Below are 15,299 nucleotides of genomic sequence, written 5' to 3'. Positions count from 1 at the left end.
CCCGGTTCCGATGACACATGCACGCAAATTAAGATGTTTTTGTTCTTTTAAAAGCGTGCCGGGGTTTTGTAGCACGTGACGAGGTGCTTGGAGCCCCAAATCAGTGTCGCACTTCGCGATTCCTAGAACGAACGATGCCTCAGAACGAATTGCCCAACAGAAGGTGGTTTTTGTTTGGGAATGAGTCAAGCAATAAACAAATGAGTCACCGCAGCGATGCTCACGAGTATCGCATGCTTTAAGATACGATTTGGCCAAACCCACTGAACTAAGGACGAAACGTTTCCACTGCGACTGTTGCAATCGGACTGAGCCTGTAATGTGTCGCTGCGCAAACCCCGTTCCGTAACAGAAATCGGACCACGGGAAAAAACCGACCCAACAATCGCTGCGGGCTGCGCGAAACAAAGTCGCACGAAACGGAACAAGGGAATCCAGGGTAAAAAGTAACGAAAATAAACGAATATTTCTCATCATAATCAACAGCCGCGCCACGCCACGAGATCGCGCATACATTTGATGTGTACGCGCGCGCATAAGTGCACCCTTTTGCGCCGAAACGAAACGGTTACGGATTGGCAGGCCGAGGCCGAGAGGCCTTCACCGGAGATCCTTTTTCCCCCGAACGGCCCCGAAACAGCCCAGCACACGGCTCAACCAATGGGACCAGCGGTGCAAACGCCGAAAATATGCAAATTAAAAAAAGATATTTTTTCAGGGAAATCAAGCACTTTTTATGCGCTCGGCCCCGCGCCACCAATCCTTTCGGCTTTCCTGCCCTGCGCACCCGACAATGGATGGGAAATGGAAGGTTGGCCGGCTGGCCGCTGGTACTTTTGAAGGGGGGGAAAATGCATGGAAATGATTGTAGTTGAGTTTTTCTGCTTCGCCTTCAAATCAATCTTTCGCCGCCGAGTGTGCCGCCGAGGGAAAGGGTTGTCCTCCCCTGTGCCTGGCAGGATTTCGGGCGACTTGCGATCGAGGGAACGAATGTCGAACGGAACGCAACGATTGAAGATTGAGAGGCTGGCCAGGGGCACGACTTAAGAATTGTGATCGAATTGTTTCCTATTTTTTTAAACGATAACTTTGCAAAGTTCGAACACGAACACTCTAGCCTGATCCTCGAAAGGCTGGTAATTCTTCTAATGTTATGAATCCTCGGAACGAAATAAAAGATTTTTGGATCCCTCAACGTAATTCCCTTAACGAAATGGTCTTAAAATGAGATTAAAAACGGACGAAATAATATCAAAATATGGATAATCAATAGCCAACGGAAGACTCGCTTCACATCTTTATGTTTTCTACCAACCGACAGCCCTCTAATCTGTTGCATCTTGCGCTTTTTCGATCGTCTTCGTAGCCCCTAACCAGCACCGGTCGGTTCACGATTGCTCGCCGTCCCTTTTTCTCGTTGGTCCGTAGCAAGGTCCGTTCATTCATCCTCCTAGGTGGTGCATCATCCTAGCCCGTTTCTCAAACCTTTCCCTGCTGTGACTGCGCTGTGGCCCTTCATCGAATCCCGTCATATCCCGGGGCCGTTCCCGAACCCGAAGATGTGCGCGTAATTTTCCTGTAAATTGAAACTAACTTCTTTCTTCCGACGGAGCGGCCGCGTGACAGTTGGACGGACACATCCTCACATTCACAGTAGAATCTGAGCAGCACGCACTGGACCATCCGAGCTCGAGTCTGTGTCACTTGCTGGTCGCCGGGATGATTGATGATGGGATCATCATCAAACTACGCAACCCCTGCCGGACGTTTGCTTTGTCAATCACAATCATTCGTGAAGAAGCGACTGGTCTAGGCTCGAGGCATGAAAGTTATGCGTCGACTCCGTCTTGAAAGCAGCATAAAATTAGGGTTGATAAGAGCAGCAGCAAAACGTCCAATAATTTTCTTATAGTAATCACAACACTCATTACCATAATGTAAGATCGTTCTCAGAAGTAACCGATCGCACATCCTAGATTCTCGGCACTCGTTGTATTCCGAAGGCCAATTCGCCAACTGCTGGCTCGCAAATTGGGCGAAAAACCTTTCGCGATCAGGCAGTTCTTATGCTGTTTCTTTTCCGTTCCCGTTTTCGGGTATGTTTACCCCATCGACAACCCTTTTCGGTTCTGGCGCTGCTCGGCAGATGAATGAACTCCCCGAAGCCGTTGCGAAACAATAATAAATAAATATTTTCAATTGGTGAAGCCGAGTGTGTTCCCGCGCGTTCCCAATACTTCGGCTTCGGCGTCCGCGTCTCCTTCGGACGGAATGCTCCGATGTTCTCCTCTAGATCTTCGATTCCGGCCTTTCTACCCGGTTACGTGTTCCCGATGCTGATTTCTTTCCCTATCATATTTCTTATGTTTAAGCGGTTTTCGGCTTGCTTGCTTGCCGTCTCGTCTCCCGGCCACGTATCTTCCCTTGTTGGAAACGACGTGTTGATGTCGACGTTTTGGGCCGGCTTCTCGGGGCTTCTTTGCGTTTCGCGTGCGGTATGCTTTCGTTTTGTGCGACTTTTGAAGCATTTTGGAAGGAGCGAGGCGACGCGCGCGCGCACGCGTGAAGCGGAAAATATGGGCCCAAAAATATCGAAAATCCAAAGCACCGACCCCGACGAGAGTGGCCAGTTGGCAAGACGCTTGGGAAAACAGTGATTGGAATATTAATGATTCATGGCCGTGATGTATGGATTGCTTCGGACCCGAACCACCCGAAAGCCACGGAATTTGTTTCAATCGAACCGCCGCCGCCGCCACACTAATGTTACAGTTTTGTGTTGCTTCACTCGTGTGTTGGCCACGGCTTCCAAGGAATTCCAAGTCCGGGCAACCCGGTTGGGGCATCACGGGGTAAATTTGGATTTTCACCGTCGACCTGCCCACCGAGAATGCCACGTGAAATCGCACCGGGGCGGAACTGGACATTACTTCGGGTACTTCGGTGGAGAAATTGTAAGGTGATGGCCAAATTCTTGATCCCCCCTTTGCAGTCCGTTGAATAACGGAACGGAACGGAACGGCTGCACCGCTCGCGGAGCTTGACGAAATTTTTCATATTCTCCAAAATATTAGACGGACCATTCAAACTTGGCGGTCAGCGTGTGGCACGTCCACACGCCCGACGGCCGGACGGCATTGTTTGCCGAAAGTTTATAATTTATGTAGCACTCGGTTTCACGGGGGCACTTTTCGTTCGAAAAGCCCGAAATCCGGGAACACCATTGCCACATTTATCAGCAACGGAAGTCGCGCGTTTGGCATCACCAAAAACCATGCGATCTCCTTTTAAAGGGTCACTTGAAAAGGGGTAAACTAAGCCCGTTTGAGGCCAACAACCCTCAAAATGCAGCTGCACGTGTCCAGCGTGGATTCGGAAGCAACATTTTACTCGAAACGTCTTGCAGCCTGTGCATATGAAACAAATCGTATCACGTTCAACAGATCCTAGTCCCTCAGTCCGATGCTCCCGTTACTCATCTTGCAAATGGGATTCTCTCGCCAAGACCACGCCACGAGTAGTCAGTTGAGGGATCACAATCACTGAACAATTACCAATTGAGAGACAACCCGTTGCTCGTTTCGTGGAAAGCGCTGTTGTCATCATCAATTGTGCGTGAATCACACGGATCATTGCGCCATTGCAAAAGGCCACTAATTGAACGTTACATAAGCGGCGCGATCTCGCGCCAGATCACGATCACGGCCCAATAGAGGTTTGCCGCGAATCTGGCACGTCAAATAGCCACTTCCGGGCGAGCTCATCACCGAGAACTCAAACCCATCCCATTTATAGTTTCCATTGGTCTACCATTTTTTCTCGTCACCACTTTCCGGCGTAATAGTGACCACCGATCAAGCCGGCTGGAATATGGCCACGGGCGAAGATTGAAATCCGTGCCAACCCCGCCACGGAGCGTGCATTTTAATTGTTTCATTGTATTCTGATTCAATTGTTTTTAATACCATATTTATCGATCGGTTATTCACCATTTTGTCCATAAAGCTAGCGTCCTTTTTTCGAATTTTCATCGACCGATCGGGAATGAAAAATTCAAATAAATTACGCGCCGGCCCCGAACGGAACGGGCACGATTGCGATTGGCACGTTTTGATCGTTTCGTGTCTATTTTTTGCGAATTTAATTTCATTCCCCCGGGGCATATTTGGTCGGTATTTGTCCATTTATTTTATCACTTATTCCGGTCCTGCGCCCCATCGTTTGCGAAATGGCAGCAAAATGGCCCCGCAACCAACTAGGAGTCGGGCCACAATGATAATTGTGTGCTGCATTTGGACGCGCGCGATCGCGTCTAGGTTTGAATTATTTTAATGATAGGAAACGGTGATCCCTAATACGATGCAAACGCACATAAGTCCATTGGCCATTAGGTGCGTACTTGCGCCGCGTATGAAAGTGCCCGCTCAGCGATGACGGAGCGCAATAAAAATTAATAAACGACGAATTGAATACGGAATTCTTCGCATAACATTCATCATCGTCATCGACAGCCGGGAGCGCCGAGCCGAGAGCGCCTTTTTTCGCCGGTTCCCTTCAATATAAATTTTCATTTTTATTTTCGCTCGATTAGGCAACGAGCGGCGACGACGAGCGGGACTCGCGGTACGGGGTCTGCAAATTTGTAGCTAATTTTGTACACAAAAACAATTGGCTCCCCCGGGTCGTCGCCACCCCGGTTCGTTCCCGGTGCCGGCGTTCCCCGGTCATGGGACATGGGACTTTTATTTATTTCAACCACTCCATTTCGCCCGGGCTGTGCGTATGCAAAACGGCATTTGCGTTGATTTATGCTACGGGGCCAAATGGGCCCATTTTTGCCCATTGGCCGGCGGGGGGGCAACGTGAGACAGGACCGCTCTTGGGGTGCGTACGATGGCGCTTTTATTTTCACCAGTCACCTAGACCGTCTCTAGTCACACGACCGATGTGCATACGATTTTGCGGAATGGAAACATTTTGTCACCAAGCATCGCACCATCGGAATGCTCCGACTCCGGGTTTGGTTTCGTTTCGATTTGCTCACCCGACCACAATTTGCGCCAGCGATTTCGCCATGCTAATGATCATGTGTCATTTGAGGGAACGTATTCGATGGTGTTTTATTTGCGTTTTTTGTGTTATTAGTTTCGTGTCCCCCAATAGGCCGGTTGTGCGCCACAAGCACCTTGGCGGTGCATTGTATGGTAATAGAAACGGTCGGTCGGATGAAACATTAGCTAGGTGTTGAAGCCCAAGCTGCAATCGGTGAGCATTGGCAGGCACAAGGATTCTCCGCTTTGAAACGACGCATCGCCGTGGCCATCGATCGGGTTAATGATAGAGCAGTCTGCCCTTCGGTTTATTGGTTCGCCGTACGTAATCGAAGTTGTCCTCTTGCTGGAATGTATTGAATGGCTAAGACGAACTAGGCTTGGAATGTGCTCCAGACAACAATCCACATTACGTTAGGTAGGGTATGGTACCGATAGGTACCGATTATTGTTTAACTTAAACAGAAAGTTGCGACACATGAAGCCGTCCAAATACCAAACATCCATTTGCCAAATTGTTTAAATTATATTGGCTAAATTGTATCTCTTCATTCGTCATTGTGAGACAAATATGCCCTTCGCCTAATATGAATATTGAAGGCCCTCCCAACATTCGATTGGGAAAGAGCTAAAAAGTACAATAAAAAGAAAAGAGTAGCACATTCCAACTGGATATAAAATCTCGTTATTGTTACAAAATACAGGGTGCGTGCTTCATCTCTATTCTTTTAAACAAATGTACAGTCAAGAGCCACGAATTATGACGAAAAAATCCCTCGTTTTGGCGTATTTTTAACTGCTCCTTAGAAAATGCCCTTAGAACGACCCCAGATGTCTACGAAGAAAGGAACCCTTTAAGCCCTTCGGTACCTGGGAAAACGGATGCTGCTTCCAGATGATGTGCCCTAGGTAACCTACGCAGTGTAACGGTATTTTGCCACAAAAAAAAACACCGAAACCGGCCACACCGAACTTTGCATCCATCTGGTCCCGTATCTCCGGCGCGGCGGATTAAAAAATGGTTATATTTTTTGTCTACCCATTGTGCCGGGGTAAATAAATGATGCAAACGCGTTTTAATTACTTTCACTTCGATGCAGCTTCCCTGCCCGACAGCATCGGCCTGAGCTGACGGCTACAGATGAACCTAACACGAAACATGGAGATGGAAAGTAAAAAAAACCCGGAACACGCATCGCACCATTTTTCCATCCCGCTAACGGTTATCCTTTCAACAACATTGTACTTGTCCCCGGCTTACCCGGGTGTGTTGGACAGAGTGAGAGCGGGAAAGAGTGATTCACTTACGCATTTCCCCGTCGGCGAATATTAATTTTTGACCCGTGCAATATCCGTTTTCCGTGCCATCCGCCAGCCTGCCACCATCCAAATCCGCTTTTCCGCGAACGATCGGCACCATTTTTCGCATCATTATTTCGCCAGCTCAGCTGCAAACCAAAGGGGAAAAAAATCGGCAACCTTTTGGGTTCGATTTTAATATTCCCAGTTTTTTGTTTTGCATAATCGTTCCGGCTGCCGGGCCACCAGCCAGAGCGGAAGAGGGAGCCTGGATTCGCAATAGAGGGAAAATACGGGACATACCCGAACGCTGGCTGGGAGCGCAGCACGGCCAGGCAAGCGAAAACGCAAACACATAAATGAACAAGAGAAATTAGCATAAATTTGCATACTTACCCTTCGTGCGCGCGCCCTCCTCGAGGGCCGGGAAATCTGAGAGGCCAGCAAAAGGATTACGCAGGCCATGGTGACATCACCGGCGCGGGGCTGTCACCAGCGCTAGTGAAAGAGGATGCTGCTGGAGGGCCTACGAAATATTCCCCCCAACACACATTCGGTCGTCCCTTGCGGTGTGCCGTCGATCGGTGTCGGTTCCGTTTGCTGATGATCATCAAAAATCCCTGGCAGGGACGCGGAGGACCGAAATGGTTAAAATGCGTTCGTCCTTCATGCGCCGGTTTCTCACATCGTGACACCTACCTGCCAGGTACCGGACGGCACCCAACCAACCCCATCTATTTATGCGAACGCATTGGAAAACACCAGAAGAAAAAGCAAAAAAAGGACATCCTCAACGACGACAGCATCCGCATAAACTGTGTGGAGAGCGTTGCAGAGTAGTTATCACCGCAAGGGACAGAGGCGCAGTCCAAAAATCAAACATAATTTTTGTGCCAAATTTACATTCGAACACGATCGGCGCAAATTGGCGGGGACAACTTTTCACGGAAGCCACGGAACGGCGCACCGGGACCCTTGGGGTGACACTTTGCATTTTCCCTTCGGTCGGAGCCGAAACTTTCCGTTTTTCAGGCTTATGCAAATGAGCAGCATTCTATATTTGCACTCCGGCGGGGATTTACGATGCGTGGCAGCAGTTCGCAACTCCTGGCTGGCACTGCAACTTTGAGCCCGGGCACGATTCATTAACCGAAACCCCCGTTACGCGGTGGCACTGAAACATATTTTTGGCGCGTTCGAATCCATCAAGCATTAATAGGATTTGGCCTGAAGTATTGGTTCTGCGTATTGGAAGACATTGCCGAACGGGTCCCGCCACCGTCGCTGAGGGTAATGGAAATGGAACGAACTTTCGCGGAATGAGCAGCTGCTCCGATTTGAATTACCACACAGGATGCGGAAACGGGTGTGGATGATTAACGGCCACATGCAAAACGGTCTGTTCGGTTACAGCATCAATCTGGCTGCTAAGGAAGTGATTCTAGAGATGCAGGAAATATTAGTTTTATACTTACAAAAATTAAACATCCCAAACCAGCTTACCGTTAGTGTTCCGAAGAGCTGGGATAACCGTTTAATATGTTCGATTCCTTACAGGACCTTTTTTGTCCAACATTTTATTTCCACGCCATCGAAATACGTTCTACTTTTACAGCATTCCGAAATTCCCAGTCAATGTTTGCTACGATTCCGCTTTGATAAATGCATATGCATAACGAACTACCAGTCGACGCCTGCCTTGACCATTTTCGTGCAATCTAACCAAACATCGGCCAAGTAGATGAGTTTGGTTCGAGTTTGGTCAATTGTTTTGAATCAACCTACAGATTATTGTGAAAAATTGGCCACATATTATCTCTATACTATACTTTGTACTATGACCATTGGTAACTCAAATCATTTTATCTTTATCCAACGAAATATGAAAATTATCCTCCACAAACCCGATTTGCTTGGGTTGATTGATGATTTTGTTGACCGACTTGGGGCCACTTTAGTCAACGCCAAAAGTAGGGTTTCACGGGTTTATTGCGACTTTACTCCAAAAATAGTAAAAACGAAGGGACTGTCAAATTACTTAGTAAAAACTTAGAAATACTTAGAATATCCTCAGCTTAAGTTGAATTACTTCAGTATTTGATATTCTTCAACTCCAGGAACGGAACGAACTTTACGCTAAGACAACAGACCCAGAACATAGTTAAGATTATGTTTCCGATTGAAATCGCACATATTTACGTTATCGATATGCCGCTTGATTTCCGCAATCTTGGCCCTGTGTTCCGTGCGGTCGGATTCGCAGCATACCGCAAAACCAGAAGTATGCCAAGGGAAACAATGTCTACTCGGTTTCTGTTGGCCGATGTAGCCAACTTGATGCCAACATTGCACCTCTAGCCAGCGCTTAATGACTTTCGGTCCTTCTAAAGTCCTCGTAAGTTCATTCCACCATCCACCAGATCCTTCTTGATCTCGAAGATCCCCGATCCCCGAAGCGCGCGGTACTTTCCACTTTTCGCACCAAACTTTGCCACGGTTCGCTCTAATGAAGGCTCTTTAAGTAAATTATTTCAAAACCAATCCTGTAAACTTTTCGCCCGCGCTTTATCGGGTACTTCACCGTGCGGCAGCCTCCAGGATTCCAGCCTCCAGCGGCTGCCGGTGGGAATGCAAAAGTTTCACCGGAGAACTTTGCTCCACGTCTACTAGTTCGCCCTTCGCTCCACAGTGTCTCCTTCTGTCGATCAATCCGGCAATAAAACCAACCATGCCACTGCACACCGAGCTCCTGCTCCGATCATCTTAAACCGGGTCTGCCCGCCCTGAGGCGGGCAGACTGCACTTCGCACGTGGCCTGCGTGGCAAAAGCCAGGGCCAGGAGCCAGGAATCATGTGCCCTCTGCGTTGATAATTTATTCACCGCGTCTCCGCTGATTGTTGGCGCGGCTGGCCAAACTTTGGCCCGTTAATTATTTACCTATTTCTCCCCCACCGAGGGCGCGTGACGATCCAGGATCGTTTGAAGAAGCGTTGGGCTCATCGTCACCGGCCGTCGAGGCGTCAAGCGACAGCGCTGACCATTTTCACGATGTAAAACAATAAATCACGTCGAACCGCCGGCGGCCGCCGAAGACTGTCGACGGAAAGTTCGGTGGAAAAGTCGACGTCCCCGGAGGACGACAGAGTGACGGAGACGTTAAGTGGATTTGTTTGGATAACATCATCCAGATTGTTACCGATTAAGGGGAATCGAGTTGGGATCGTGACGCAAGATGGTTCGCTGATGCGGGATACAGCGTGCAAAATGAATCGATAGCAACGACGGAAAATCTCTTTTGCCAGAACGATCCAATAATTGGGTTTGAGTTTCGAAACGTTTCGCCAATTTTTACATAATTATAAGAAAGTGTCCAGGTTACGGAAAAGTGTGCGAAACCCTGTGGATTACAATGTTACCCCAGCCTTAGATCGCTGAGTCAGCTTCTCCATGTCGGCGGGTCTTGCTCCCGGCCTTTTCGCGAAATCCTTTTCCACTCCAAAACGTTATTTCATCGAGTCCACTTAGCAGCATCAACATCCATTACGGTAAAGGGCGTTCGCGCCCTTGCTGGCGGGATAAAAGCGAAGCGAAAAAAACTTTTGCAACTTATTCGAAACCTTTTCAAAACCCGGAGCAGCTTCACTCCCCGAGACACCGGCTTTTTTTCCGGAATGAAGAATGGTGAAGCTTTCCACCTTGAGCCCTCGTGGCTGTTGTGTTGATTTATGTTTGACTTGCATTCTTTCACCTTTCGCTCGACAGACGCCGGGAAAGGGCCAAGAACGAAAAAGGCAGACCCACGAGAGCACACAAAAGCGGTGGGTAAAACAAGTCGAGTCACTCAACTTTTGCGCCAATTGATCGAAAGGAAACTCCGCCGTTACGTGAATGTTAATAAGGGGATCGAAATGCTCCGGGGGTTTCTTCATTCACGGAACTCTGCTGGGGAAATTTTGGGAAAATTAAAAAAAAATGGTGATGATTTTTGGAGCAACTCACATACCTTGAATAGAGTTAATAAAAAGCCTATAAACTTCAACACTCGGTGCCCAGTTCTAAAGTCGAGTCATTTTTGATTGACCAAGTTTCTGCCCTTTGGTTTCACACCATCGGACTTAATGCACACCAAACAAGTCACATTCCCGTGCCCGCTGCACCGGGGGTAACGATACGGAGTGAAGCACCGTAGAAGTTTAGCTTATTTAGCCATCACTCTGGGCATGGAAAGTGTTTGGTAAAACGGCGCACTCATGCGCAAGTAGTTACTCCACACCACATCCTTCCACTCCTGAAGCCCGATGCCGGAAATGAAACCGAACCGAACTGGTTCGCACTGGCGCTGTTGGCGTTTTATCGAATTCCAGCCAACGTTTTATTAATGCAATGGGCCACTACTGCCGGTTGTTAGTGGCTTTCTCGTTTCATTAAAACTTTACCCAAGCGCCCGTACTACTCCGCGGAACTCCCGGCCCCATAAACTGGAACAACCGACCGGCCGGCACAAAAAACGCCTGACTCACACTCTTACTTATTCACATGTTATGCTACGCTCTGCCTGCCAGGACCGCTCCGCTCAATCAATGGAACAATAGGGCACCAAAGCCACATACGTACACAGAGTGCTGGCCGTGGTAGTCATGGAGTCACAAAAAGTTTAGTGTGTGAAATGTTTCAATGATTTAAATTATGTTTGCATCGAGGCTGGAGCCGAGCTGCGATTCCCGACCGGCGTTCGGTGCAGTCCTCGGTGCCAATCCGTCGGTTTATGGAGGCGATTTTTATAACCTTTGATTGCCATAACCCGACCATTGTTCGCGCATCCAGTGAGTCCTGTTGATCCCGGTAGAGTTTACTGTGCCGTGGACACAGAGTGCAAAAATATGGTCTGTAGTTTGTGGTCCTTATTTTATTGCACCACAGAATCACGTGCAGCTCGTTTCATTTAATGTTTGTTTTAGTTTTGTGTTTATAATCATTATCGTTGTCTCCTACAACTCTTTATTGTTGATTTGGACACATTTAATTAGAAAACAAACTTAAGCGTTGCAAGCGGTGTGAATGGATGGATCGTTATTATTGTTCCAAAACTACACGAAACCGGTGATTGGTTTCGTTTCGCAAACTGCGCCATACTCGCGCCGGGTCCTCGTTGGCACGATGTCTTCCCGAAATTCCCAACATAAATCACGATATTTGCATTGCTGCGTTCCGGCGACCCAAATACCTTACCCCCTGCCGGCCGACCGCAGTGAGACCAAAGAAATTCCCTCCGGAAGCCCGTCGGAAGGACTCCGGTGGACCGACGACGATAATCTGCATCGCTCACTTTCTACCGTCGCCGGGGATGAAAGGTGAAATTATTCTTTCATGCTTCAAACGGGATCGACGGGGCTGTATCGTTGCGATGCAATATCAAAGAAGTCCCGTTTGCCGGCAAGCCTCCGCTTCCGATGCGGAAACGGATGCGACCGACACCGGTGTGCTGTTGCACTTTCGGTATCAGAATGAAAAATCGGGCTCACCGCTCACCTCGGCCGCATTCGTTCGTTGAAGAACTCCCGGACTGCAGGATGAATTATTGAGAAATGCAAATCGGGAGCATTTCTTACCTCATTTATTATTATCACGGTTTCGAGGTGAAAAATGTGCGGTTTCTCTAGGTAAACACCGGCACGGACCTCGTGCCTGGTGAGTGAAGCGTTGTACCTTTCAACCGATAACGATCATACTCCGTAGCGACTTGTGAGTTGGTACGGATTGTTAACGCTTCCAAAAATCTCTTCTTTTGCTGTTTATTTTCACAGAGTTGGTGTTTGCTGAATGCTTTTAGATTATTTCGCACGAGTGGTGCTGTTTGATTAAAAGTCCCACTCGAGCACCCTTCACTCCAACCGACGAGCATGGCTCAACCCTCGCCCCGGGGGCCAGAGAATGGCACAAAGTCAATAGTCAACCAGCGCGATCTTCGCAAACGCGTTGCAAATTGGAAAACTGATTGATTTTTCACTTTCACCAATTTGATCTTTGTTTTTATCACACTTCCGAGCGCCACGCCGAGGAGTGCAAAACGCCAAACGCAAGGATGGCGCATTTTATTCGCATCCTCGGGGCTCGGGCCGCGCCAGCCATGATTGATGCCCGGCGCCGGGGCCTAGCAGAAAGGTGAAAATGGAGTGTGCCTGTAACTGGCTCGATTTTCTTGGCACACAGACCGCATCGCCTCGAATGGCGCTTCGCTCAATTTCCATACCGAGTTCCGAACAAATCTAATATTAAACGGAAAGTAAATTGAAAAAATCCGCGGAACCGATTGAACCGTACCCAGTGCCCCGTAGTACTGGCGGTAGTTTATCGCGGTGCTCGATCCGAAGACAGGCGCGGGCAAAAATCTCGCGGCCTCCGTACGAAAGCAACGTCAATCAGGATGATGAAGATGGCAATGTTGCACCCGTAAGCAGAGCGCCCCTTAGGTTTGCCCTTTTTTATTTGATTTTCTCAGCCAACGAGTCCTTCGAGGTACCGTTTCATCTCATGGTCCCGCGAATCCACGCGCTCCGCTCTGAGCGATCGCAGGAAATACGGTCTCAAGCGCTATTTGTTAATACATTTGCCGTTGCCCTGAGCACCGTTAAAAGCCTTCGCGCGTTACGGGGCAAATCTGCAGTCTCCCGCCCCAGGACACACTGTTGATCTTCCATTTGGCAGCGCGGCGAGTTGCCAGTGCGACCGGCATTCATTGCAATATTAATTGAATTTTCATGATAGTGCAGTTCGGCGCCCGCTTTCTTGGTGTTCGATTATATTTTCCGGTTCCACTTTCCGGTCCCGGTCACTACCGACCGGCTGCAAATCACTTCGGGCCTTCCAGCTTTCCGCTGGCTTACCGTCGATGGATTGCGGCGCGCGACTCGAAACCGGAACAAGCAGTGCCACCGGGCACCGGGTCGATTTTAAATTTTCAATTCATCGACGTCACTTCCATTTGGAAGTGGGGCGAGAAAAAAAACCTCCGATCATACTCCATGATGAATACGGGACAAATCGAAATGGCACGACCAAATGGCGAACCGAGGCGAACTGAATATTGAAACCGGGCAGACGGGATGTTGTCTTTTATGAACTCTCGATGCTTCGATGCGAAAGGCAAAGATAGCCAACACCATTGCAAATGGATTGGCCGAGGTGAACAATATGTTTGGCCTCAATTCAAACAGTCCACAGAATCACAAACCGGAAGCAAACAGAATAGAGAAAAAAGTCGTCCAAATGCCTTGTGGTGGCCTCGTCCCGCCAGCGATCGGCAGGTGGCAGGTGAAAAGCGCACACTTCTGTAATGCGCCGGAAGAAGGATGGCATTTTGGACGGCGGTCCACGACGGCAAGTGGGTCCTTGAGTGCCGAGAAAGCTTTCCAGAGTTTATTTTCTTCCGGGGCCTTCATTTGCTTTTCGCTCTTCATCGCTCCCTCTCTCTCTCTCTCTCTCTGTCGCTCAAGTAGAATCCGGTTTCCGGCGGGCAGGGCCAGCGGGGCGAACATTAAGTGGACATTATTTATGCATCATTATGTTAAACGTAAATCCCGGAGCCAATGTGCTTTCGGTTACGATAATTTGATTTCAATTTCGAAAGCCGATTAATTTAAATTTGATCTGAAGACCCCTCTCTTATCCCTCTTATCGCCCGGCTGAAGGGGGTCGTCCCCCGTCCGTCGTCGGCGGTTAAAGATGGTTGAGTTTTGGTGCCGGAATCAAGGATTGGCAAATTTCTGAGAGGATGAAGGAGAAAACTTGTTATAGGAAAGTATTTGACACATTTTGCACATAATTTCATAACTTTAATTTAAAATAAAACAATTTGAATATTTCAAACGTTAATATTTGTGCAGAAGTCCAAAAATAACCAAAGATGTTTTGTGGCTTGGGGAAAGTAATGATGGACGATGTTGTCGTTAATTATTTATATTTTATTATAAGAACGGGCAGAGCCGTATTAATCAACAAAAGTTTTGCACTCAAGTTGATGTTTTGTCAGGGTTCGAACTGACGCCTTTCGCTTAAAACTCTATTAATCGGCGCGGCGAGACGGATTATCTACGGGCAAGCCACAGGACGTTATTGTCGTTGCCATTCTAGAATGGCAATCATTTGACGAATATTTAAAGAATGTTTCTAATAAAGCTCATGATTTTGACAACACAGCGATCGTTGCAACAACCAAAACCTTTTATCGTAGAATGGTCTGGGGCTTAAGACGAATTTAAAAATTAAATTAGAAATTATGACTAATACTATCATGCTTGATCCTTGACAAAACACACCCTTTAAATCCTTTTTTAAAGAATCTAGAGCACCAATTAATTTAATTTTTAATTTCGGACCCTTTCAGCTATCTCAAATCGAAAAAAGTCAAATAGAAGCTTACGGCTGAGCCCTGAATCAGTTTAATTCGTGTGGCTCTTCAGCTTCTTGAAATTTTCGTTTTACGAGCTACATTTCCAGAATCCAGGCCTAATTCCTTTGAAAATCCGCCTTCCGAAGTCCGCCTCCGACCGCTCGCATATCCACCGCTCCGGGACGTGTCACTTTTCCACTGACAAGCGAACGACGCAACTGGAGTGGATACCGGAGTTCAGACAAGATTCAGCCAACCCGCGCCTGCGGCAATTCCACAAAGCCACACAACTCGCGCCATCCAACGAGCCTCGCCATGTTTACGAGCCCCATGCGAGACCTGCCGGGGGCAAAGGAAAATAAATAAATCTCTTTCTAAACACGGCGTTGCGGCCACGGAGCGCGCGATACGGCGGCCATCGCTTCGTCCTCTTCCGCAACATTTCAAGTGTTTCCCTTTTTTCGCTTGTTTCACTTTTTATTCACTCCTAATGCCTTCCGGTGGCCCCGACGGGCGGTTGGGAAGCGGAAATGGAAAAGAATAAACTCTTTCACTGTCA

This window comes from Anopheles bellator, chromosome 2 (genome assembly GCF_943735745.2).
Source record: "Anopheles bellator chromosome 2, idAnoBellAS_SP24_06.2, whole genome shotgun sequence".
Lineage (NCBI taxonomy): Eukaryota > Metazoa > Arthropoda > Insecta > Diptera > Culicidae > Anopheles > Anopheles bellator.
The sequence above is the reverse complement of the archived record's forward strand: the minus strand, read 5'-3'. Positions refer to the sequence as shown.